The sequence below is a fragment of the Littorina saxatilis genome, linkage group LG11, assembly GCF_037325665.1.
Source record: "Littorina saxatilis isolate snail1 linkage group LG11, US_GU_Lsax_2.0, whole genome shotgun sequence".
NCBI classification, from domain to species: Eukaryota; Metazoa; Mollusca; class Gastropoda; order Littorinimorpha; family Littorinidae; genus Littorina; species Littorina saxatilis.
The window spans coordinates 15,828,536-15,856,035 of NC_090255.1; the positions used below are offsets into that span (position 1 = coordinate 15,828,536).

The 27,500-nt window shown below is 42.6% G+C and overlaps 1 protein-coding gene and 2 long non-coding RNA genes across 3 annotated transcripts in view; 2 read left to right on the plus strand and 1 right to left on the minus strand.

Annotated features, from left to right (window-relative positions):
- The window catches only part of LOC138979863 (uncharacterized), a 474,427-nt gene that overhangs the window by 220,471 nt on the left and 226,456 nt on the right, over positions 1-27,500 (minus strand). The window lies entirely within an intron of this gene.
- LOC138979861 (uncharacterized) overlaps positions 1-27,500 on the plus strand; it is a 183,887-nt gene that overhangs the window by 60,813 nt on the left and 95,574 nt on the right. The gene's annotated exons all lie outside the window — the stretch shown is intronic.
- On the plus strand, positions 321-16,779 carry LOC138979849 (uncharacterized). Its single transcript, XR_011460154.1, has 4 exons — positions 321-570; positions 2,335-2,471; positions 4,842-4,952; positions 8,932-16,779. It is a non-coding gene; the product is annotated as an uncharacterized lncRNA (long non-coding RNA).

Genomic DNA, 27,500 nt, shown 5'->3' on the forward strand with positions numbered 1-27,500 from the left:
TATATATATATATATATACTTTTAAAATGTCTTGGATCTGGGGACATCTGTAAGTGTGAGAGCGTGGATCTGGGAACATTCTGTGGTTATGGGAACATTAGCATGTTCTCATATCCAAGGTAACCTCAAAATGTAATTTTCGTGTTCAGCTTGACCATTGAGGGGTTTTAACTCGTGTTCCCAAAAGCATTTGAGTTCTGACTTGGTTGTCCCCCTTCCCTTGCTACAGATCTCTGCTCGTCGTCAAACAATCTCTTCTGAGCTTTTAGCATTCTTGTGCTTACGACACTAAAAAAAAAAAAAAAAATTATCTCTCTCTCTCTTTTTTTTTTTTAACATTGCTGTGTAAAATAAAACTGTAAAATAACTATTTTACAGGTTTATTTCACAAGTTTATCTTATATTTTCTGAACATTTGGAAATAATTGCTTTACCTCAGTGAAATATTTATTATTGTTTAGAGCGTAAGCGATAAGCGATCCGGGCCTTTTCAAGAAATCTGAACAATGAACATGGTCGCTGCATGGGATTTTTTTCCCTTTCGTACAATCAGGCACACCACTCGTACAGGTAAGCCTTAGATTTTATGTAGCGCACTTTATAAGAACAGTGTTATATCTATTTATTTGAGTTAGGCATTGAAGATTTGAGAGGGCTTCTTCGCATCGAAGGAGTCTCTTCTGAGTGGGAATTCCGCTGTGAATTGATAGTTCTGGTCAATGGCTGTCTAATCGGCCCTCGAAGGCAATCACTGAAGTGAAGTGCACCGGGAGTGACTATTGCAACGACTGTCGTGTCCAGCGTTGTGTTTGTCAATGAGGTTCTTGAAAGCATTTGTACTGGGAGCCCGTTTAATGTTAGTTGTTAGTTTGTTCCAGTCATTTGTAACTCTATAGCTGAAAGCAAATTTTCTTGTATTGTTATTTATATTATCATGTCTTTGTTTTTGTATTTTGTCAGTACTGTTACGTGTTACAACAATGTTAGTCTGCGGTGATTTAAAAAAGAAATCTTTGTTAGTGTCATCAATGTCGTTAAATATTATATACGCTTGTATTAGGTCCCCTCTCTTTCTTCTTGCCTTTAGTGTAGGCAAAGTCAAGTATCTTAGTCTCTCTTCATATGTGTAGTCTTTTATTTCGTAAATCAGTTTAGTAGCTCTTCTTTGGACTCTTGCGATTGATGTTGATTGGCGTACTAGTCTCGGAAACCAGGCAGGATTGCCGTATTCTAGATGAGGTCGTACTAGTGTACACTCCACTCTCTGTTCCAGGAGGCTGTTCTCTGAAAATCCACCAGTACCTAGGAATGGCAGTGACACTGTACTCTAGGACCAACACAGCTAGTGTTTCAAATGTTACCTTTTTGTTTCAGGAGTCCTTGAATATTCTAGTCATTTTTCCCCATTTATTTTAAGTTCATATCATATTTGACAAATAGGTGGCGTGATCTAACCATGTTTACCTGGTTGATTCTGACGGTTGGCAGTTTAAGTTTCTGGCAATTGCCAAAGTTGAACGTTTATTGTCATTAAATGGCAAAATTAATTTGAAGTCACGTTATAACTTATTGTGGAAAATCAGCTCCCTCTCTCTCTCTTTCCCCTCCCACACTCACACACAAACACACACACATGCGTGTGTGCTGACACAAATTTGTGATTTACTTTAAAATTAACAAGGGTGCCGCGGTCAATTGTAGACGGTAAGACCTATTACTTTTTTAAAGCCAGGACATTTGGACCTATTGATTTCTTACGGTCAGGTCCAAATGACCTATTGTCCTCTAACGCTGGCAGCAACACTGATGTAGATGAAATATTCATGAGGACGTCCCTCTGCAATATTATCCCAGCTATCTAAATAGACTGGAAGAACAAAAAGTGATTGCATGGAGACCTGATCAGAAATAGAGGGTTATAACTGACATTTATCTGCAATTAAATTGCTTTAAACTGACGGTTGCCAAATTGGGTTGTGAGTGAAGCGTAGCTCTGGCTTGTCACTCACTTCCACTACACATAAATGCGCGCAAGGATTTAGTTCTTCAAACATTTCTGCTTTCTGTAGCTATGCAGGGTTTGTGGATGTGGAACGTGGGAATATTACAGTTTGGAAGGTGAGGATTCTGATAGACTCGATGCAAATTGTCCGAACTATAGCTATGGCGTGCCCCTTTAATAGCTCATAATGATTAGCCAAATATGGAAAGGCAAAACTAGATTCAAGTAGCTGAAAATTGAAACACGAATGGCGGCTTGATTGAAACTTTACGAAATGGAAATCCTGTGTTTTCCAACACATGAATGTACAAATCAGTGTTTTGGGTCTACAGAACACGACAAATCCCGTCCAAGTCCACTTCAACACAACTTCACAAGCCCATGTCTTCAGAACTTCGCAATTCCATGTGTATACGAGACCACGAAAGTCACACATTGGCTGGATTCATGTCCTGACGACATATCTGTGGTAAGTTTAAAGGCTGTCTCCATGGTAAAAAAAAATACTGAAATAACCATTTGTTTCTCTTTCTTCTTTCAATTAATGACTTATGCGCTAGACTTACTTACTTACTTACTGCCTTTCACGCCTGTTGGCGTGTAGGGCAGCGACAAAGGACCTCCACTTTTGTCTGTCTCTTGCAAGCCTTTCCAGGGTCGCCCAGGAGTGGTTGAGGTCCTTTGATTCCCCCTCCACTGTACGTCTCCAAGTCTGCTTGGGTCTTCCCCGCTTCCTCTTTCCTTCTGGGGTCCATCGAAGTGCCACCTTGGGAATGGAGTCGTTTTCCATTCGTAGTACATGGCCAATCCATCTCCATCTTCTCTGGGTTATGAGTGTCTCCATTTCTTCCATGTTGCATCGTTGGAGAAGGTCGTTGTTAGAGATCTTTCTGGGCCAGAATATTCTCTATGCGCTAGAGTTCGTATTCAATATGTTCCAGTGAAGATAATGACTCACTTTTCTAACCCGTATTCTCAAAAGCTCGGGAGAAAACGAAAGAAAATAATGTCCCTCTCTGGAAGTGACGTGTGGCTGGTGGCTTGATTCGGCCTTCCGCCATTTTGACAGAGATGGGAGAGTGAACCACAGCTTCGCGTAACAATCTGAACACGCATGCCGCATCAAATTGTCAATAGACAACCACTGATGTTGATAAAGTAAGAGATCTGTCTTACATAATTGAGTTTCGGCGCTGTTTGGTTGCAAAGAAATGTGCGCAGTCTATATCACAAGTAGGTTTGGAAAGTGCATTTTCCGATGATATCGACGCAGCTAAGTATCAGGATCAGGAATATTGCGTCGCGGAACCTTTCAGATTATGACGCAATGTTGGCAAGAGAGCGCCTCGCCTAGCCCTACTTAAAACGATTTAAAACCTATCATTTTGGAATTTGTTCTCTTCCATAAAAAGTCTGAAGTCCATTGCTACTAAATTAAATAGCCTCTGGACTTATTTGAAAAATACACCCTTTCCTAATAGTTTTCTTAGTGCTGGCAATCAATAGTACTAGTAATGAGAGGGATGCACGACTCGTACCCTTTGATGACAGTGAGGGGCGACATTTGTATTGTTGTAGGCTATAATACAAATGTCGCCCCTCACTGTCATTAGGGCTAAATGTCACTTTTGTTAACTCCTTCATGATACGAACCCACCTTACTGTCACGGGACGCAGGGGTGGCCACATTTTTGTCAATTCAGCTTTCCCCGGGTATGTAACATGTCATTTTTAACTTACCCGCACAAAAATCAGGTTACCCACAATCTGAATGCAAAAACTCGTCCCCACCCCTACACACAGTCATGGAGTTGCGCTCACGCACACTCCACTGTCGAAATCTAACCAAGGAAATTCGTCCTTCCATTCTGGCAAAAACCTTCTGACACGTTTTGATCTGTCGCAGTGTCGATTCTAGACCGCGCATTCCCGCAAATATGAAAGAAATCCCGCAAAAATAAATTTGGATGCGCGCCTTTTCACGCAAAGAAATACCAATTCCCGCATTTTCAAACATCTTGTGCATGCGCGATATAATAAATATAATTTCGTCAAACAGCCTAGCGTTGCAGAGCGTAAGCGCTTGCAATCTTTTTGAGACAAGTGAGGCCCTGACAAGGATGTTTACATTTACCTATGTTTTCAAAAGTTACATTTTCCCTAAACATCCTTATCAGGGCCTCACTTGTCTCAAAAAGATTCACTTTTTCTCCCACAAGTCTTTGCTTCCCTTTGTGGTCACTTCCTGTTTTACATTCAAAATGGCCACCACGATAAGTGAAAGCGTGGATTTTTTCAAGAATGGAGACCCATGTGCAAATCAGCTTGACGACAAGTTGCCAAGTGAGGCAAAACATCCAAATAAATGGTCTTGGAAGTGGATGAAGGAGTTAGATTCTCAAAAAAGATAATGGAGTTTATGATTAAGAAGTTTCTGTTGTGCATGCAACGATGAAATTACATACACCTGACTTCACTCTTCAGGCAAGAAAGCCATCAGGAACCATACGTTGGTTCTCTCTCTCTCTCTCTCTCTCTCTCTCTCTCTCTCTCTCTCTCTCTCTCTCTCTCTCTCTCTCTCTCTCTTTGAAGTCTCTCTCTCTCTCTCTTTGAAGTCTCTCTCTCTCTCTTTGAAGTCTCTCTCTCTCTCTCTCTCTCTCTCTCTCTCTCTCTCTCTCTCTCTCTTTGAAGTCGTGGGGGCAATGACGGCCTCCGGGATGCCACAGATTCCATCCTCCCCCAGCCTAGAGACTGGGACTTTTTGTTCTTATTTACGATAGAGTGACATAAATCAATAATTAGCAAAGATTCTATAATTTTAAACTAATCTTTGTTTCAGTTGGTCATGGTGATTTGGGCAATGACAACACCGGCATCGTGGGTGATTTGGGCAGCGATGACCCCTCCGTCAAGGATTGCGACGTGACGAGCACACATGCAGAACCGCTTGGTATGTTTATACCGCCACCATCATAAGTGACGGTTTCTGAGACTTCCACTACTCGTGCAGAACTTCTGATTGGAGAAACTCGAGGTCAAAGCTTGTTCCCAAATGTTCTTATTATTATTTCACATTGCTCAACATCCAGTTAGCAACACAGGCTAGATGTTAAGCAACGTGAAATAATAATAACACATTTTGGGACAAACTTTGACCTGTAGTTTCTCCAATCAGAAGCTTCTGCACGAGTAATGGAAGTCGCAGAAACCGCCACAATATTATTTAAATTTTATTTATATATAGATGCTACATGTCGGGTTCATCTACGGGGCTAGTGACAGACCGCCAATGATGTTTTTTGTTGTTTTTTAGTTGGCAGCATGGGGATATCTTGAGAAGGCTCTCCGTAGTCGGCTAGACGTTAAGCAATGCTAATAATAATAATAATAGCACTTGAGCAAAGAGCTAAAACATTTCGAGGTACGGTAGAGTGTTTGACATAAATAATAATAATAATACGAATATTTATAACGCGCACATATCTCCCCAACAGGCGACTCAAGGCGCACATACACTCATTCACACACACGGAGACTTAAAGTCACCAACACACACACACACCAGCAACCATTAAAATATGTACAGTTATTCAAGGTGGGATGGACAATGATAATGGACAACAGGAGGGGGGAACATGTACACAGGGAGATAGTGATCAAGGGGGAGGTCGAAGAGAAGGTAGAGCAGTATAGGTATTTGGGGGTGATTATAGACAATAAGTTGACATGGAAACCAAACTCTGATGCCCTTGTGAAGAAACTCCACTCTCGCCTGTACTTTTTGAGAAAACTCAGGTCTTTTAACATCTGCAGACAAGAAATCCTTCAGATGTTTTACACTTCAACGTGCAATAGTGTGTTGTACTTTGGCTCCGTGTGTTGGGGTGGCAACATCAACAAGCAAGACAGGGATAGATTAGATAAATTCATCAGGAAAGCAAGTGGGGTGGTTGGGAGGAAGCAGGACAATTTCACATCAACACATGAACGACGACTGACTGACAAGGTACAGAAGATTTTGGCTGACGACTCGCACCCACTCAGACCGGAATTTGACAGTAGACGGACAGACAGGAGCAACAAATTCAGACAACCAACCGCAAGATCCACACGCTACAGAAATTCGTTCATTCCATCTGCAATTCACATCTTCAATTCTCAGGTGGGGCGGTAGATGCTGGTGTTGTCGCTCTGATGCACGGGGTCAGTGTTCTGTATTGTTTCAGTATTGTTGATTTTGTTTTGCATGATTATATACTCTTATTCTACTCTCTTAGACAATATGTGATAACCGGCAAGGTGCTGACTTTCTTTTGTGCATTGTTGATGGTGAATGCATGTTAATTTATTTTTAATATACTTTCTTATGTGATAACCAATGTGCTATATTTTCTCAGGACAATGAACAAATGTTTATTTTGAATGTTTTATGTATGTTATTATTACGGACACAAACGCTCAGCAATGTAATTTCTCTTTTAGAGATTAATAAAGTTATTGTATTGTATTGTATTGTATTGGGGTGGGCAGTGTAGAATGCATGGATTATGTGGAAAAAAGGAATGTCTTGAGTGCAGATTTGAATGATTCGAGGGACTGTTGTTGACGGAGGGGGAGAGGTAGTGTGTTCCATTGGCTAGGTGCTTGGAAAGAAAATGAGCGTTGACCTGCTGTTTTGAGTTTGGTGTGGGGGATGTTGAGCTTGAGGGAGCCGGCAGATGATCTGAGTGCTCGTGAAGGGACATAGAGAGAGAGAGAGTCGGAGAGATAGGCAGGGGCGAGACCATGGAGGCTTTTGTATGTGATACGAGCAGGAACGGGCAACCAGTGGAGCTGATTTAGGAGGGGGGTGATATGATCTCCCTTTTTCTTTCGTAAGGCAAGACGGGCAGAGCTATTTTGAATGCGTTGGAGACGAGAGATAGAAGAAGAGGGAAGACCCGCCAAGAGAGAGTTACAATAGTCAAGACGTGAGAGAATGGTGGACGTGACCAGTTTGGCGGTAGCATCTGTGGTGAGGTACTTGCGGATAGTGGCGATGCGGCGGAGTTGGAAGTAGCAGGTGCGAGAGACAGAAGAGATGTGTTGTTTCATGGAAAGGGTGTTGTCTAGAGTGACTCCGAGGTTTTTGACAGCAGAAGACAGAGGGACAGAAGAGTCAGAGAGTTGATGAGAGTCGGAAGTGGCTTTGGAGAGTTTGGATGTAGTGCCTATTAGGATAGCTTCAGTTTTGTTGCTATTGAGCTGAAGTTTGATTTCTGTCATCCAATTCTGCACGTCAGTGATAGTGTCAGAGATAGAGGAAAGAAGAGATTCAGACTGGTCAGGGGAAGAGCTGTTGTGAAGTTGAGAGTCGTCGGCAAAAGAGTGGTGGAGAACGTTGTGTCGGTCAAGGATGTGGTCAAGAGGTTGAGTGTAGAGAGTAATTAGTACAGGCCCAAGGACTGAGCCCTGAGGGACTCCGCACTCAAGCCTGATGGGGTCAGAGTTCAGTTTGTCAATCGAAACAGTCTGGTAGCGGTCGGTGAAATAAGAAGAGAACCAAGAAAGAGCTGTGCTATGGATACCAAAGGTGTGCTGAAGGCGTTGAAGGAGGATGTTGTGGTCGACTGTGTCAAAGGCCGCTGATAGATCAAGTAGAGCGACGGCAGAGATTTCAGCTTGGTCAGTGGCAAGGAGGAGATCAGTAGTGATTTTGAGAAGGGCAGTTTCGGTGGAGTGGTGAGGACGATAGGCAGATTGAAGCGGAGAGAGAAGATTGTTGCAAAGAAGGTGAGAGTTGAGTTGTTTTAGGACGACTCTTTCAAGGAGTTTGGAGATGAAGGAAAGGTTTGAGACAGGGCGGTAGTTGCTGAGAGTGTTTGGGTCGAGCGATGGTTTCTTCAGTAGATGTTTGACAATAGCAGTCTTAAAGGAGTTGGGGACAGTGCCTGTTTGCAGAGAAGTGTTGATGATTTTGAGAATAGAAGGGAGGAGTTCAGGAAGACAGTCAGAGTAGAGTTGTGTGGGAAGAGGGTCAAGGTCACAGGTTTTCAAGGTCATTTCTTTGAGGACTTTCTCCAGGTCAGTGAGAGTGAGAGGCTGAAAGTGTGTGAAGGGAGTGCCTGTAAATGCAGGAGGAGTTTCAGAGTTTTGGTGTGGGATTTTGTCTAGTTTGTCACGGATGGTTTGGATCTTGTTATGGAAGTAATCAGAGAAAGCTTGCGACAGTTTGGAGGGGTCGATGTTGTTGGGCAAGGGAGAAGCAGAAGAGCAGCCAAGAAGGTCATTCACTGTGGAGAAGAGTGTTTTGGCAGAGGTTGTTTCACAGATTTTGGTGCTGTAGTGCGATTGTTTGGCGTCTGCGATGAGTGTCTGAGCATGTTCCATTTGCTTGTTGTAAATCTGTCTGTCAACTACCAGCTTTGAGGTTCGCAACTTCCTCTCTGCTCGGCGACGCAACTGTTTTGTATACTTAACTTCAGCTGTGATCGAGGGTGCAGAAGGCCAATCTACGATGAGTTTGGTTTTTGCGGGTGCATGTTCGTCAAGAAGTGTGCTGAGAGTGGAGTCGTAATGACGTACAGGGTCTGAGGATACCGGAGGATCAAGCAGTCGGCGGGCTGCTTCTGCGCGAAATGTGTCAGTGTTAACTTCTTTGAGGTTACGGCGGACTACGCGCTTTTTCTGTTTGGATGGTTTGGCCATCTTAAGAGAGAACAAAACTGCAGAATGATCGGATCTGAGGTAGTCATTCAGCAGGATGTCGTACACCAGGTCAGTGGACTCGTGGGTGACAATCCAGTCAATGATGTGTGTTTTGCGTGTGGGAGCGTCTACATGCTGTTTGAGGTCGTGACAGTCAAGAAGGTCCATCGTCTGTCTTGTGTCGGTGTTATAAATCAACAATAAGCAAAGATTCTATAATTTTAAACTAATCTTTGTTTCAGTGGGTCATGGTGATTTGGGCAATGACAACACCGGCATCGTGGGTGATTTGGGCAATGACGACACTGGCATCGTGGGTGATTTGGGCAATGAAGACACTGGCATCGTGGGTGATTTGGGCAATGACGACACTGGCATCGTGGGTGATTTGGGCAATGACGACACCGGCATCGTGGGTGATTTGGGCAATTCGTAGCTGATTTGGGCAATGACGACACCGGCATCGTGGCTGATTTGGGCAATGACGACACCGGCATCGTGGGTGATTTGGGCAATGACAACACCGGCATCGTGGGTGATTTGGGGAGCGATGACTCCTCCGTCAAGGATTGCGACTACACATGTCGCACACATGCAGAACCGCTTGGTATGTTTATACCGCCACCATCATATGTGACGGTTTCTGCGACTTCCATTACTCGTGCAGAATCTTCTGATTGGAGAAATTCGAGTTCAAAGTTTGTTTAAAAAAAATGTTATTTTACATTGCTCAACGTCAAGTTAGCAACATTTTGGTACATACTTTGACCTCTAGTTTCTCCAATCAGACGCTTCTGCGCGAGTAATGGAAGTCGCAGAAACCGCCACAATATTATTTCAATTTTATTTATATATAGATGCTACATGTCGGGTTCTAGTGGACATACTCTTATAATATCTAAATACTTTTGCTACTACTAATAACATGCATTGTTTATTACCTAATTAAAGGCTCCCGCAGTGGGGCACTGCGGTTAAGAAATTAAAGGCCCCTCCTGTTTTTGGAACCGCAGGAGCTTTCTAGTTTGCTGTTAGGTAGATTTTTGGTTCCTCTTTCCTGTCATGCTCTCTTTTTCTTCATGAATTCTTTTCTTTTTTTCTGCCTTCTTGCTCATTCACCTGTATTTTTTCCAAAAATCTCTTCTCTTGCCGCTTGTCTCGCGATTCATGTATAGTTTAATCTGTTAGTGTTCTGATGTAAGTCCAGCAGTAGATAGGTTAAGCCTATTTTAACATACTGGAAACTGGTAATCTTCCAGTAGGTATTAATTTAGTTTTACTAAAGCCTGCTGGGACACAAGTAATAGGTTAGTGCATTTGTAAACAGGAATCGCTTGACAAGTGGCCCCCTTCATCCCCCCCTTCCTCGTCCTGATATGGCTCTGCGTAGTCGGCTGGACGTTAAGCAAAAAATAAACAAACAAAAAAAAATAATTAAAGGCAGAGGTCGACAAAGCTCATGAAGACAAGCGTAAATTCAAGCTGGTCTCATGCTGAAATACAAACTTTAATAAATGGTTTTGGGCATCTCCTTCAAAAAGGCATGTATCCGTCAGGGAAGATAATTCAAGCCGCAATTAACCAAAATACTTGTCTCAACAATAGAACATGTATGAATGTGCGAGCAAAGCTTCAGCACTAAATGAAGACACGGTTTTAAGATGGACTAGCTGAAGTTGTGGGCAAAGACAGCATGTTGTTGCTTTTTGGCGAAAGCTTACTGAAGAAATATGGACCAGCTAGAAAAAATGACATAGCACAGAGATTGAGACAACTTGCTGGTCTGTTGGTGCAATATGTAGAGCAAACCTATTCATTACATCTTACCATATAACAGTGGCACAGGCACGGTTGGCCTAGTGGTAAGGCGTCCGCCCCGTGATCGGGAGGTCGTGGGTTCGAACCCCGGCCAGGTCATACCTAAGACTTTAAAATTGGCAATCTAGTGGCTGCTCCGCCTGGCGTCAGGCATTATGGGGTTAGTGCTAGGACTGGTTGGTCCGGTGTCAGAAGAATGTGACTGGGTGAGACATGAAGCCTGTGCTGCGACTTCTGTCTTGTGTGCTGCGACTTCTGTCTTGTGTGTGGCGCACGTTATATGTCAAACCAGCACCGCCCTGATATGGCCCTTCGTGGTCGGCTGGGTGTTAAGCAAAAAAAAACCACAATATAACAGGGGCTCATTTTGAAATTGAGGTTGTCAAGAGGAATGTAATCGGACATTTTTCAAACTAATCGCACCATCGATGCAAACTGCATGCACTCGCACAAATAAATGAAATCTACACACAGCAACACCGACAGCTTTAAATGATTTTAATGTCATTAAAACGGTTTAAACCCAAATAAAATTGAATGAAATCTCACAGATAAATTTACAATGACTATCTGTCTTGCTTGAAGAAAAGAAAAAAACGAAAAGGGAGTGGAACACGGCAACACACATTCTGAGTCACTCCAGGAGCTTCAACAGAAACACAGGTGACGATCGCGGAATGTTGATGTTGAGAACGTCTGACGCATGCAGTATGCGTGCGGTAGCTATTTTCCGCGAAACCCTGCGGAACCCCGGGGGTACCCCGCGAAACCCCGCTTCGGCTTCCGTAATAAGAAAACATTTTGTACCGGTGTCTTAGAGTTTAATAGCTGACAAGGAAATTGAGTAACAAAATAGCGATAAGTCCGACCCCGAAATGAGACCCTGATGTAATACTATTATTTGCTGGGCTATACAAGTTATGTAGGTATGCATGCATGACCCTGGGTCTTGCTGTATGACTGGGAATTGCAGATATGTTCTTCAAAAGATTATGCCGTGTCTGAAGCATCAATATAAACGCTTATAGCTCACAGCTGAAAAGAACACTTCCTTACTAGTACGAAACCAAATGACAAACTATCAATTTGAATACAACACAGCTTCATAAGAACTGCTCAAACAAGGACCAATAAAAGAGAAAACTGAAGACCGTGGCCTAAATCTTACAAGTTTGAAGTTAAAACAAGTTTTGCAAACAATACATGTGAAAGAATGTTGTTATGCCTGAATATTAAAAAAAATTAGTTAGTGTTCCCAGAAACTTGAAATTTGGCATTGTTGTTTATATGTCGACCTAGTACCCAAATATATATAGACATTCTGGAAAACGTTATTTGTTTAGGAATATGGGGAACGTGGATATGGGGACCTTATTAATATTATGTTTTCACATATATATTTAAATCCTAAACAAATAACGTTTTCCAGAATGTATATATATTTGGGTACTAGGTCGACATATAAACCACAGTGCGAAATTTCAACTTTCTGGATGTTCTATGTACCATTGTTAAATATCTAGTTATAAGTTCTTTTTTAGTTATACTTTTAAAACGACAAGACATGAACATGTATGTCCTTTTTTTTAATTTTTTTTTTTATTGTTGTTATGTTTGTTTGTTTGTGTGTGTGTTGATCGATTTAATTTTTTTTTAAAGTTAGTGTTCCCAGAAACTTGTATTATATATATAATAAAAGTTTCTGGGAACACTAACTAATTTTTTTAATATTCAGGCATAACAACATTCTGTCACATGTATTGCTTGCAAAACTTGTTTTAACTTCAAACTTGTAAGATTAAGGCCACGGTCTTCAGTTTTCTCTTTTATTGGTCCTTGTTTGAGCAGTTCTTATGAAGCTAACTCTGACACCAGCCGGTTATTTGGGAACTCGTTTTCAACTGCTTGCAGAAAGTTGAAATTTGTCATTGTGGTTTATATGTCGACTTAGTACCCAAATATAAAAAGACATTCTGGAAAATGTTATTTGTAGGATTTAAATATATATATATATGAAAACATAATAAGGTCCCCATATCCACGTTCCCAAAAAGCTTGTCTGAATATAATAATATATATAATAAATGTTTCTGGGAACACTAACTTTTTTTTTAATATTCAGGCATAACAACATTCTTTCACATGTTTTGTTTGCAAAACTTGTTTTAACTTCAAACCTGTAAGATTAAGGCCACGGTCTTCAGTTTTCTCTTTTATTGGTCCTTGTTTGAGCAGTTCTTATGAAGCTGTTTTGTATTCAAATTGATAGTTTGTCATTTGGTTTCGTACTAGTAAGGAAGTGTTCTTTTCAGCTGTGAGCTATAAGCGTTTATATTGATGCTTCAGACACGGCATAATCTTTTGAAGAACATATCTGCAATTCCCAGTCATACAGCAAGACAAAAATTGGCTCTTTGCAGTCTGCTGGGCTATACGCGATATGTTATGTATGTATGCATGGCCCTGGGTCTTGCTGTACGACCCTGGGTCTTGCTGTACGACCCTGGGTCTTGCTGTACGACCCTGGGTCTTGCTGTACGGCCCTGGGTCTTGCTGTATGACCCTGGGTCTTGCTGTACGGCCCTGGGTCTTGCTGTACGACCCTGGGTCTTGCTGTACGGCCCTGGGTCTTGCTGTACGGCCCTGGGTCTTGCTGTACGACCCTGGGTCTTGCTGTACGACCCTGGATCTTGCTGTACGACCCTGGGTCTTGCTGTATGACCATGGGTTTTCATGTCACGTACGACATACAAATCACGATGTTCAAAGTTTTGACGAATTGAGTGTGACTACGATTCGTAAAACTTGAAATAGGAAGGTGTTATTGCTGTGTTTGATTGGTCGATCTTTGTTTAATGACAAAACAATTGATAATGCCAAGATTTTTAATGTGTACATAGTTCCTTTTCAGCTTGTGATTTATAACTCATTGTGACAAGTTAAAGTTTGTGTAAGCCCTTAATAGACTCTTTGCAGTCCGCTGGGCTATACGCATTATGTATGTATGCATGACTCTGGGGATTGCTGTATGACCCTGGATCTTGCTGTATGACCCTCAATCTTGCTGTATGACCCTCGGTCTTGCTGTATGACCCTCGGTCTTGATCAACAATGATCTGCATTTTTACTCAATATTTTCCATGAAGTACTGGGATCCTTGTATTTCTATCTACTCTGCTTTAATCTTGCTAAGACAATTATGTTGAGACGTCATAAATCAGTACTGGTATATTCTCGGAATTGCGGTCTGGTACCCTGTGATATCGGTTTGAAAACTAGGGAAGGAGGCGATGTGAAGTGCCTTTAGTCGCTGCTGTCACAGTGGGGAGATTGCTAATCGGAGAAATGATTGCATGCAGAAAACGTGGTGATTATGATCCCACGTGACATTTTTACCGCCTTTCATTGTGTAAAAATAGCTTAAACGACAAAACAATTAATAATGCCAAGATTTTTAATGTGTACATAGTTCCTTTTCAACTTGTGATTTATAACTTGTTGTGACAAGTTAAAGTTTGTGTGGGCCCTTAATAGGCTCTTTGCGGTCTGCTGTAGGACCCTGTGTCTTGCTGTATGACCCTGTGTCTTGCTGTAGGACCCTGTGTCTTTCTGTAGGACCCTGTGTCTTGCTGTATGACCCTGTGTCTTGCTGTATGACCCTGTGTCTTGCTGTATGACACTGTGTCTTGCTGTATGACCCTGTGTTTTGCTGTAGGACCCTGTGTCTTGCTGTAGGACCCTGTGTCTTGCTGTAGGACCCTGTGTCTTGCTGTACGACCCTGTGTCTTGCTGTAGGACCCTGGGTCTTGCTGTAGGACCCTGTGTCTTGCTGTATGACCCTGGGTCTTGCTGTATGACCCTGGGTCTTGCTGTACGACCCTGGGTCTTGCTGTACGACCCTGGGTCTTGCTGTACGACCCTGGATCTTGCTGTATGACCCTCGGTCTTGCTGTACGACCCTGTGTCTTGCTGTATGACCCTGGGTCTTGCTGTACGACCCTGGGTCTTGCTGTACGACCCTGGGTCTTGCTGTACGACCCTGGGTTTTGCTGTATGATCCTGGGTCTTGCTGTATGACCCTGGGTCTTGCTGTATGATCCTGGGTCTTGCTGTATGACCCTGGATCTTGCTGTATGACCCTGGATCTTGCTTATGACCTTCGGTCTTGCTGTATGACCCTCGGTCTTGCTGTATGACCCTAGGTCTTGATGAACAAGGATCTGCATTTTTACTTAATATTTTCCACGAAGTACTGGGATCCTTGTATTTCTATCTACTCTGCTTTAATCTTGCTAAGACAATTATGTTGAGACGTCATAAATCAGTACTGGTATATTCTCGGAATTGCGGTCTGGTACCCTGTGATGTTGGTTTGAAAACTAGGGAAGGAGGCGATGTGAAGTGCCTTTAGTCGCTGGTGTCACAGTGGGAAGATTGCTAATCGGAGAAATGATTGCATGCAGAAAACGTGGTGATTATGATCCCACGTGACATTTTTACCGCCTTTTGCTGTGTAAAAAATAGCTTAAATGACATGTCTTAAAGCTCTGCTTAAACTCGTAGTAAACCTCGGTGTTTACGCAGGTTCCTAGCTAATCGTGTATAAACTTGTCTTGCAAAGAAGCAGAGTAGATAGAGATACAAGGATCACAGTTCTTCGTGGACATTATTTTATCCTCTTTTCTTTTTAAAACCTGGTTTTTACAAACAGGGGAAAGTACCTCATCGTTTCCAGAGCCTCACAATTATATGTCCTTGTAAACATGGTTTATCAGAAGGACTGGTGACATACCTTCATTGGTAATTTTTAGGTTTTTTTAGTTGGCAGCGTGGGGCGTTTTGAGACGGCTCGGTGTAGTCAGCTGGACGTTAAGCAATGTTTAATAATATATAATATGTTGCAAATCGTCACGCTAATGGGATAATTGCCTAACTCACTTTTGCAAGTTTTGAGAAAAAGCGATTTGTTCAGCAGCCTCTGCATTGAAGTTTGGGTTCTGTACTTCAGTAGAATGAACTTTAATCCAAATTTCTATTGATCTTGTTTACCATGGGATGCACATGCATAGACAGAAAAGCATGGGTATGCTGTTAAGATAACTGACTTATGAGTTAGGCAATTTTGCTGACATGGCATCAGCAACCGTTTCTCTTTGCAATTTCTTTTCGGAATTTTTACAGATGATTGACACAATTGTTGGCGTTATTATGGAACCGTTGTCTCAAAACTATCTAACTCTGAGTTAGGCAATTATCCTATTAGCGTAATGAAATGTATCATCAGATTTGATTTTGATTATTTTTTTTCCATTGAAATGCTTTTTTGATTTTGAATTTTGTTCCCAGGGTCCGCCCTGGGAGGTGGGGGGGGGGATCTCTTATTTTGGGTTCTTAGTCACCTCATGCGCCACAATGGGATAAGAACATATATTTAGGTGAGCCTTTATTGTCATTTTTAGTCACCCACCCAAAGGAAAGGGGGGTGACTGTTACTTTTGTCAGCGTCCCTGCCTGTGTCTATCCGTCTACACATACGGTTGGGTGATTTTAGGACCCGTGGTCCTTTTCTTGTTTATTTCTTTTTTTCTGCCTCCCCATTGTTCAGTCACCTGTTTCACTTTTACCATGGACTTTGATTCATGGTGTTTAAGAAATAACGATTTTCGATGTCAAAATAAAAGCTGAGTTGTGATTAATGTTTATTTCAGGTAAGAATTAACTTGGTGCGTAATTACACAACACGAAAAAAGATAAATGCAAGTACACAATTGGAAATATATTTAGTTTGATAATCTAATTCAATGAAAAGCCTGATTTCTGTACTTTTTTTTCTTGTTCTTGTTTTCTCTACTTGAGCACGTTTTTTTTTCTTTGAGAAGTATGTGTCCTCCGACTACGCATGGCTGTCTGTGTTAAAAGTATGTGTCCTTCGACGACGGTCGGCGAAGAATGTTTTTAGCGACTGTCGGCGAAGGTTAATCATGCTTAGTGACATCATATTTCTTCAAAATCATGTTTTTTGGGTGCGATTATTTTTTTGCAAACATATTACAAGTTAATAATTTTCGGTTCAATGACTATGCATAAGACTGTATTATCTTTAATGTTCTTTTTAGTTATCAGTAGATTTAAATGACTGTATTTTATTTTCGGTAACAATCCACCTTTTTGCAAGACGAGGTATGTCTTTTTCTTTAAAACAATAGTTGCTTATGTTATTGTTTGTGTTGTTGATGCTGGACTAATAAACAACAGTATCTGTTTAAAACCTTCATGAACAGTGTGTATTGTGTAAACAGGGAGTGACTGCAAGCGAGTATTGTGCTCTCTCTCTCTCTCTCTCTCTCTCTCTCTCTCTCTCGCTCTCGCTCTCGCTCTCTGTGTGTGTGTGTGTGCTATTTTTTTCCGCAAATATGTTCTTGCTCTCTCTCTCTCTCTCTCTCTCTCTCTCTCTCTCTCTCTCTCTCTCTCTCTCTCTCTCTCTCTCTCTCTCTCTCTCCCGCTCTCTCGCTCTGTGTGTGTGTGTGTGTGCTATTTTTTTCCGCAAATATGTTCTTCAAAAGATTATGCAGTGTCTGAAGCATCAATATAAACTTTATAAGCTCACAGCTGAAAAGAACACTTCCTTACTAGTACGAAACCAAATGACAAACTATCAATCAATCAATCAATCAATAGAATTTATTTCCAAAATGCAAAAGCACATGATTTTGTTTTAAATGTTGCAGTAAATCATATATCCACGTCCACACTCACATTCACACCCAAATTGTCACAGCATAAGAAACATGGTTAAATACTATTTGCACAACCGACTATCAATTTGAATACAACACAGCTTCATAAGAACTGCTCAAACAAGGACCAATAAAAGAGAAAACTGAAGACTGTGGCCTTAATCTTACAAGTTTGAAGTTAAAAAAAGTTTTGCAAACAATACATGTGAAAGAATGCTGTTATGCCTGAATATTAAAAAAAAAGTTAGTGTTCCCAGAAACTTTTATTATATATATTATATATTCAGACAAGGTTTTTGGGAACGTGGATATGGGGACCTTATTATGTTTTCATATATATATTTAAATCCTACAAATAACATTTTCCAGAATGTATTTTTGACTCACATGCGAAGCAAAAGTGAGTCTATGTACTCACCCGAGTCGTCCGTCCGTCCGTCCCCCCCCCCCGTCCGGACGTCCGTCCGTCCGTCCGGAAAACTTTAACGTTGGATATTTCTTGGACACTATTCAGTCTATCAGTACCAAATTTGGCAAGATGGTGTATGATGACAAGGCCCCAAAAAACATACATAGCATCTTGACCTTGCGTCAAGGTCGCAGGGGCCATAAATGTTGTCTAAAAAACAGCTATTTTTCCCATTTTTCCCATTTTCTCTGAAGTTTTTGAGATTGAATACCTCACCTATATATGATATATAGGGCAAAGTAAGCCCCATCTTTTGATACCAGTTTGGTTTACCTTGCTTCAAGGTCAAGGTCACAGGAGCTCTTCAAAGTTGGATTGTATACATATTTTGAAGTGACCTTGACCCTGAACTATGGAAGATAACTGTTTCAAACTTAAAAATTATGTGGGGCACATGTTATGCTTTCATCATGAGACACATTTGGTCACATATGATCAAGGTCAAGGTCACTTTGACCCTTATGAAATGTGACCAAAATAAGGTAGTGAACCACTAAAAGTGACAATATCTCATGGTAGAAAGAGCCAATTAGCACCATTGTACTTCCTATGTCTTGAATTAACAGCTTTGTGTTGCATGACCTTGGATGACCTTGACCTTCACATGTATTTTGGTAGGAAAAATGTGTAAAGCAGTTCTTATAGTGTATGATGTCATTGCTAGGTTTAGTTATTTGACCTTGACCCTGAAGGTCAAGCTCATGTAAAGGTCAAGGTCAAGCATGTGAGTCGTATGGGCTTTGCCCTTCTTGTTATATTTGGGTACTAAGTCGACATATAAACCACAATGCCAAATTTCAACTTTCTGCAAGCAGTTGAAAACGAGTTCCCAAATAACCGGCTGGTGTCGAGTTAGCTTCATAAGAACTGCTCAAACAAGGACCAATAAAAGAGAAAACTGAAGACCGTGGCCTTAATGTTACAAGTTTGAAGTTAAAACAAGTTTTGCAAACAATACATGTGAAAGAATGTTGTTTCACCTGAATATTAAAAAAAAAAGTTAGTGTTCCCAGAAACTTTTATTATATATAGTATATATTCAGACAAGCTTTTTGGGAACGTGGATATGGGGACCTTCTTATGTTTTCATATACCTAATAATAACATTTTCCAGAATGTCTTTTTATATTTGGGTACTAAGTCGACATATAAACCACAATGCCAAATTTCAACTTGCTGCAAGCAGTTGAAAACAAGTTCCCAAATAACCAGCTGGTGTCAGAGTCCCCATATCCAATGTATTATGTCTATATATATATATATATATATATATATATATATATATATATATATATATATGCTATATATATATATGCAGGGTTTAACCTGGAAGAAAAAGACAATGGGACATTTGTCCCCCTCAACCAAATTCTGAGGGGACATTGCTTTTTTACGTGGGTCTATATTTCGATCAATATCGCTTGTGTTGACAGTTTTTTAAAGAGGTAAACGCGCAAGCACAGATCGGTCCCGCACAGATAGTAGGATTGGTTGAGTACTAATGAATTAAATTTTAAAAGCCAATCACAGCGCGTTTCACAAACTCGCAAGTTGCTCTGCTTGGCGCTCATGTTTGCTTAGGTCTTTCCGAACACTGTACTCCCGTGAAAAGTGTGCACGGGGATGGCGCAGTGGTACGTAATCTCAGTGCGCCCTTTGACGCACTGAAGGGAATTCCAATGGGACATTTTGAAATGTTATGCGCCAATGGCGCAAGGCGCACTAGCAAATGAAACCGTGTATATATATATAATTATGCTATGAAAAAAGGGAAGTACAACGAAGCCTATGCTCCGAATCATGCCTCGAACGTTTTTGTCTGTGTGATGTTTATTTCATTTGAGAGCTTGTGGCAAATGATTTTTGCCATTACCACACTATCGCTGTGAATAATATATGGACTGTATAGAATCAGTTTGATTAAGGTTTAATTACAGCCAGGATCCAATTGCTGTATTTTGGGGTTAATTCGTTATTTATTCATTAGTTCATGTTCATTTATTTATTTATTCATTAATTTATTCATTCATACCTTTATTTTTTTTAATAAAAAAGACAGTTATTGCTTTACTCTCTTGCCCCTCCCCCTTTTTATGCTTTCTCTTTGTGTCGATCTAAACTGTGCAAAATAAATTAATTAATTAATTACATACATTTTTTAATTGCCTGTTCTGAATTGTTGTGCATGCTTGAATTGGAAGCGTACACTCTTGTCTGGTCAAGCTGGGGGAGTCCCAAAGAAAAGCGACCCCTATGAAAGGAATCTTCAATCCGACAAGATACTAAGTCATGTGTCTTTTAGGGCATAGGAATCTCGAATAGAATACCAAGAGTATGATGTTTTGGTTGAGGTACGAAAAGTTTCATAATATTGTGTGCGCAGTTTCTAACCATCATGGGGAATGAGCTAGAGACAGAGACTATAATAGGATGAAAACTGTGTGAACGGCTTACGCGGGTCTGGCGTTTCAAACGTTCAGAGAATGTTATCTCGTTGTGAGGAAACATGGAAAGCCTATTATGCACGCCCGTGTTTGCTGAGGTCCGGTTTGGAGCGAGCTCCTCTTGTGCAAATATTGCATTTCAGTTTGCACGCGTGCAGATGAATGCCTGATAGCGGCAGTCATTACACTTCGTAAACCTCTATCGGATGACTGGCACTTGTTCATGCTCTGTCCATTCTTGTGTGTGTGTGTGTGTGTGTGTGTGTGTGTGTGTAGTAGCGGGAGGGGTCAGAAATGAAGAGAGAATTGAGAGAGGAGATGATGGATGGATGGATGGATTTATTTCCATCACGCGGAAGATATTACATTTCAGCTGAACAGAACTGGCTAAAGCAGCTCAAACTGAGAGAGAGAGAGAGAGAGAGAGAGAGAGAGAGAGAGAGAGAGAGAGAGAGAGAGAGGGAGGGAGGGAGGGAGGGAGGGAGGGAGGGAGGGAGGGAGGGAGAGGGAGAGAGAGAGAGGAGAGAGAGAGAGAGAGAGAGAGAGAGAGAGAGAGAGAGAGAGACCTTCACGTGTTTGATCCTGTTAAACTCAGTGAGCCTGATGTCAAAGGAAAGTGCACAACAGTACCAAAATCAAGAGTTCTGGTCAAGAAACAATGACGCACGAAGCAATTGAAAACTGTGACTTTCGTACGTAACAGTTTTGTTCACCTTCACCTCAACTGAACTGAACTTAACTAAGCTATATAGATTTAAGGCTAGGCCTCCTTCTTTCAATCTGTCCTTGAGACGCACAGACACACAATAGTACGTAAGTGAATAAATAAACCAAATTGAAAAAGAGAGAGAGAGAGAGACATAGCGAGAGAGAGACATAGAGAGAGAGAGCATGGATTTACAGAAGGATCAAGAGAGTTGATGTTATGACAGAGCCACGCTGACAACTTGTTACATTTTGAATAAGTTTAAGGGCGGGGATGTAGCTCAGTCGGTAGCGCGCTGGATTTGTATCCAGTTGGCCGCTGTCAGCGTGAGTTCGTCCCCACGTTCGGCGAGAGATTTATTTCTCAGAGTCAACTTTGTGTGCAGACTCTCCTCGGTGTCCGAACACCCCCGTGTGTACACGCAAGCACAAGACCAAGTGCGCACGAAAAAGATCCTGTAATCCATGTCAGAGTTCGGTGGGTTATAGAAACACGAAAATACCCAGCATGCTTCCTCCGAAAACGGCGTATGGCTGCCTAAATGGCGGGGTAAAAAACGGTCATACACGTAAAATTCCACTCGTGCAAAAAACACGAGTGTACGTGGGAGTTTCAGCCCACGAACGCAGAAGAAGAAGAAGAAGAATAAGTTTAAGAGCGAAAACATTCTCATGACATTATTGTGACAAAAGGGAAGATGGACAATGCTACGTTTCTTCAAAGGGTTCAGCAGCCTTTGCGTTGATAAAAAATAGATTGTTAGAAATCGATTTTATAGCAAACCCTTGTTGATGGCAAACACTCAGGAAAAGACGCGGAGGCCTAAGAGATATGTTTACGAACGTGTGATCTGTGTCTGGCGGGTTGTCGATTTCTTCGTGAACCACTGGGAACTGAAGTCTATTAAGAAACATCTTATGGGGCTGTCACACTATAACGTATAGCAGTAACTCATGCCGACTTATGAGAATTTTTATCGAAACGCTGGAGTACGTTTGACATAAGTTAGGGGTAGGTTTGGTATAAGTAGCATACGTTAAAAGCACGCTGGTATAAGCTGGCATACGTTGTTGTACGTTGAGACCGAAACATATTTTTGAACATGTTCAAAATGTGTGGACGTATGCCAACGTACTCTTCATACGTTAGGCATACGCTAGACATACGCTAGACATACGCTACGCATATATGTTAAATACGTCACAGGTAGTTTACTCATACGTCGAGATACGTTGAGATACGTCGAGATATGCTAGCAGGAAGGTGTACCATACAGCTAACTTATCGATAACCTATTAGTAACTTACTTATAACGCCGAGCCCGCTGCGCATATAGGTTTCTCATAAGTTACTCATACGTTGGGCATAAGGCGAGGCCGCTAGACATACGCTGGCCATACGCTATGATACGTTATCATAAGTTGTATATAAGTTAGTGATGTGTTTCTAATAAGTTAGACGTACGCTAGCGCTATGAATACGTTATGCATAAGTCCAATTTAGAATTTTGATGCTTTTTTTGGACGTATGACATTATTTTTGACTTTTCATACGCTAGACATACGTTTATCTAAAACGCTAGTGTGACAGCCCCATAAGTAATGCCTTCTGGCTTCGCTCAAAACCATCCTGTAGTTACTGTTCATCTTCACAGATCCGTCTAGGCTTCTAGTTATACATGCCATACAAACATTGGTACTGTGGACACACACTCAAAACCCTTCCACACGCCATACAAACACTCGTACTGTGGACACACACTCAAAACCCTTCCACACGCCAGACAGACACTCGTACTGTGGACACACTCAAAACCCTTCCACACGCCATACAAACACTCGTACTGTAGACACACACTCAAAACCCTTCCACACGCCAGACAGACACTCGTACTGTGGACACACACTCAAAACCCTTCCACACGCCATACAAACACTCGTACTGTGGACACACACTCAAAACCCTTCCACATGCCATACAAACACTCGTACTGTGGACACACACTCAAAACCCTTCCACACGCCAGACAGACACTCGTACTGTGGACACACACTCAAAACCCTTCCACACGCCAGACAGACACTCGTACTGTGGACACACACTCAAAACCTTCCACACGCCAGACAAACACTCGTACTGTGGACACACACTCAAAACCCTTCCACACGCCATACAAACACTCGTACTGAGGACACACACTCAAAACCCTTCCACACGCCATACAAACACTCGTACTGAGGACACACACTCAAAACCCTTCCACACGCCATACAAACACTCGTACTGTGGACACACACTCAAAACCCTTCCACATGCCATACAAACACTCGTACTGTGGACACACACCCAAAACCCTTCCACACGCCATACAAACACTCGTACTGTGGACACACACTCAAAACCCTTCCACATGCCATACAAACACTCGTACTGTGGACACACACCCAAAACCCTTCCACATGCCAGACAAACACTCGTACTGTAGACACACACTCAAAACCCTTCCACACGCCATACAAACACTCGTACTGTGGACACACACTCAAAACCCTTCCACACGCCAGACAAACACTCGTACTGTAGACACACACTCAAAACCCTTCCACACGCCAGACAAACACTCGTACTGTGGACACACACTCAAAACCCTTCCACACGCCAGACAAACACTCGTACTGTAGACACACACTCAAAACCCTTCCACACGCCAGACAAACACTCGTACTGTGGACACACACTCAAACCCTTCCACATGCCATACAAACACTCGTACTGTGGACACACCCAAAACCCTTCCACACGCCATACAAACACTCGTACTGAGGACACACACTCAAAACCCTTCCACACGCCAGACAGACACTCGTACTGTGGACACACACTCAAAACCTTCCACACGCCATACAAACACTCGTACTGTGGACACACACTCGACTCAAAACCCTTCCACACGCCAGACAAACACTCGTACTGTGGACACACACTCGACTCAAAACCCTTCCACACGCCAGACAAACACTCGTACTGTGGACACACACTCGACTCAAAACCCTTCCACACGCCAGACAAACACTCGTACTGTGGACACACACTCAAAACCCTTCCACACGCCAGACAGACACTCGTACTGTGGACACACACTCGACTCAAAACCCTTCCACACGCCAGACAAACACTCGTACTGTGGACACACACTCAAAACCCTTCCACACGCCAGACAGACACTCGTACTGTGGACACACACTCAAAACCCTTCCACACGCCAGACAGACACTCGTACTGTGGACACACACTCAAAACCCTTCCACACGCCAGACAAACACTCGTACTGTGGACACACACTCAAAACCTTCCACACGCCAGACAAACACTCGTACTGTGGACACACACTCAAAACCTTCCACACGCCAGACAGACACTCGTACTGTGGACACACACTCAAAACCTTCCACACGCCAGACAGACACTCGTACTGTGGACACACACTCAAAACCTTCCACACGCCAGACAGACACTCGTACTGTAGACACACACTCAAAACCCTTCCACACGCCATACAGACACTCGTACTGTGGACACACACTCAAAACCCTTCCACACGCCATACAAACACTCGTACTGTAGACACACACTCAAAACCCTTCCACACGCCATACAGACACTCGTACTGTGGACACACACTCAAAACCCTTCCACACGCCATACAAACACTCGTACTGTGGACACACACTCAAAACCTTCCACACGCCAGACAGACACTCGTACTGTGGACACACACTCAAAACCTTCCACACGCCAGACAGACACTCGTACTGTAGACACACACTCAAAACCCTTCCACACGCCAGACAGACACTCGTACTGTGGACACACACTCAAAACCTTCCACACGCCAGACAGACACTCGTACTGTAGACACACACTCAAAACCCTTCCACACGCCAGACAGACACTCGTACTGTAGACACACACTCAAAACCCTTCCACACGCCAGACAGACACTCGTACTGTGGACACACACTCAAAACCCTTCCACACGCCATACAAACACTCGTACTGTGGACACACTCAAAACTCTTCCACACGCCATACAAACACTCGTACTGTGGACACACACTCAAAACCTTCCACACGCCAGACAGACACTCGTACTGTAGACACACACTCAAAACCCTTCCACACGCCAGACAGACACTCGTACTGTGGACACACACTCAAAACCTTCCACACGCCAGACAGACACTCGTACTGTAGACACACACTCAAAACCCTTCCACACGCCATACAGACACTCGTACTGTGGACACACACTCAAAACCCTTCCACACGCCAGACAGACACTCGTACTGTGGACACACACTCAAAACCTTCCACACGCCAGACAGACACTCGTACTGTGGACACACACTCAAAACCCTTCCACACGCCAGACAGACACTCGTACTGTGGACACACACTCGACTCAAAACCCTTCCACACGCCATACAAACACTCGTACTGTGGACACACTCAAAACTCTTCCACACGCCATACAAACACTCGTACTGTGGACACACTCAAAACTCTTCCACACGCCATACAAACACTCGTACTGTGGACACACACCCAAAACCCTTCCACATGCCATACAAACACTCGTACTGTGGACACACACTCAAAACCCTTCCACACGCCATACAAACACTCGTACTGAGGACACACACTCAAAACCCTTCCACACGCCATACAAACACTCGTACTGTGGACACACACTCAAAACCCTTCCACACGCCATACAAACACTCGTACTGAGGACACACACTCAAAACCCTTCCACATGAACACCAACAATCAAAAGCCTGGCTGCTTGCTGTGCAGCGTCACAACATTTGCTGAATTAATTTTGCGGATTGACATAAGTGTGTTCGTTATAAACTTTAATCAGCAAAAAAAATAGAAAATACCAACAACAAAAATAAACAAATAAACACTCGACACTCGCTCTGAACAGGGAGCATCAAGGCTGTAGATGTCTACATCATGCATTGCGTATTGGGCATGGAAGGACGGTTTTATTCAATGTAAAAGTCTGAACAAGTGATTCACAAGTGTGTTTTTAACGTCCTTTCCACAGGTATGACTACCCGGGATCGGTTCACAAGGTTGTTTATACCAATAACAAATGTATCTGACGGTCGACCACAAAAAGAAAGAAAAAAAAGTGACTGCCACCTCCAAATACAAATTCGTGTGCCATGCACATGTGATCAGAGACTGTAGAGAACTCACTGAGTCTTTGATGGGATCCGTTCTACTCCATCTTTTCCGTGCTTTCAATTCTCTTCTGAACTCCGCTCTTGTTGGCACCAATACAGACGCAAACACAGACAGACACGCACAGACACACAGACAGACACACACACACACACACACACACACACATATATATATATATATATAGGCACGCACGCACACACACACACACACACACACACACACACACACACACACACACACACACACACACACACACCATGAGCCTTCTTTGTCCTGTCTTGCGGCATGTGTATAGAAACATTAAATACAAGCAAAGATCTTCTAGAAGATCTTGTATCCAAGCCAGTGTGGACGTGGCTTCAGTCAAGTGACAGGCTTGTTTGTAAACAGACAGGGCTTTGAAGTGTTGCTGCTTCAAGGGCTCGGTGCACCACACGCCGGCTGGGATTTACACTGTGATGTACACAACTACATCTCATCTACTGCATCTGTCGCATTCCTTGCCCGTTTCCCGTCACGTTTCGAGCTGGAGCAGACGAATAGACGAATTCCGGAAATAACTCTGTCAGCTTTGCATGGGTTATGACAGAGTGAATACTCTTTCTTTTTGTGTGGTACACTTTCCACACGTGCTCATTGTCCACTTGTTTCAGACACACCCCTCGCTAGTGACTGGCCAATATATATATGTCATCTGGGAAAGTTTGCCTGAATAAAAGCAAGAGTATTTACTCTTTCATAACTCATACAAACCAGAGTTATTTCTGAACATCGTCTAGGTAGTGTGTGTGTGTGTGTGTGTGTGTGTGTGTGTGTGTGTGTGTGTGTGTGTGTGTGTGTGTGTGTGTGTGTGTGTGTGAGACTGAGAGAGAGAGAGAGAGGAGAGAGAGAGACACACACAGACAGACAGACAGACAGACAGTGAGACAGACAGACTGACTGACTTGACTGACTGACTGACTGACAGACAGACTGACTGACTTGACTGACTGACTGACTGACAGGCAGACAGACACACAGAGAGAAAGGTGGGTGGAGAGGCTCAGATGGTACCAGTTCAGTTGCACCATTTAAAAGGTTCACGGAGGGATTGGGTGGGGAATGCTGTCGGACCCACCCCTCCCCCTCCCCCTGGCCTACTTGGTGCCTAATTCGCACCTTTAGCTTAATAATTATGTCAGGTCGGAATGTGATAGAGGGGGTCAAATGACCCATAGTCTTTTTCTCCAAGGCTGAACCCTGCACACAAATCACATGTTTATCATTGTATGGAGGCGATTTTGAAACCTTCCACCTAAGCCTGGCTTATGGCTTTGTGTACAGGCTGTGTATGCATAAGAAGTCAGAGCGAGTAGAAAAATAATCACGATCCGAAGCGGAA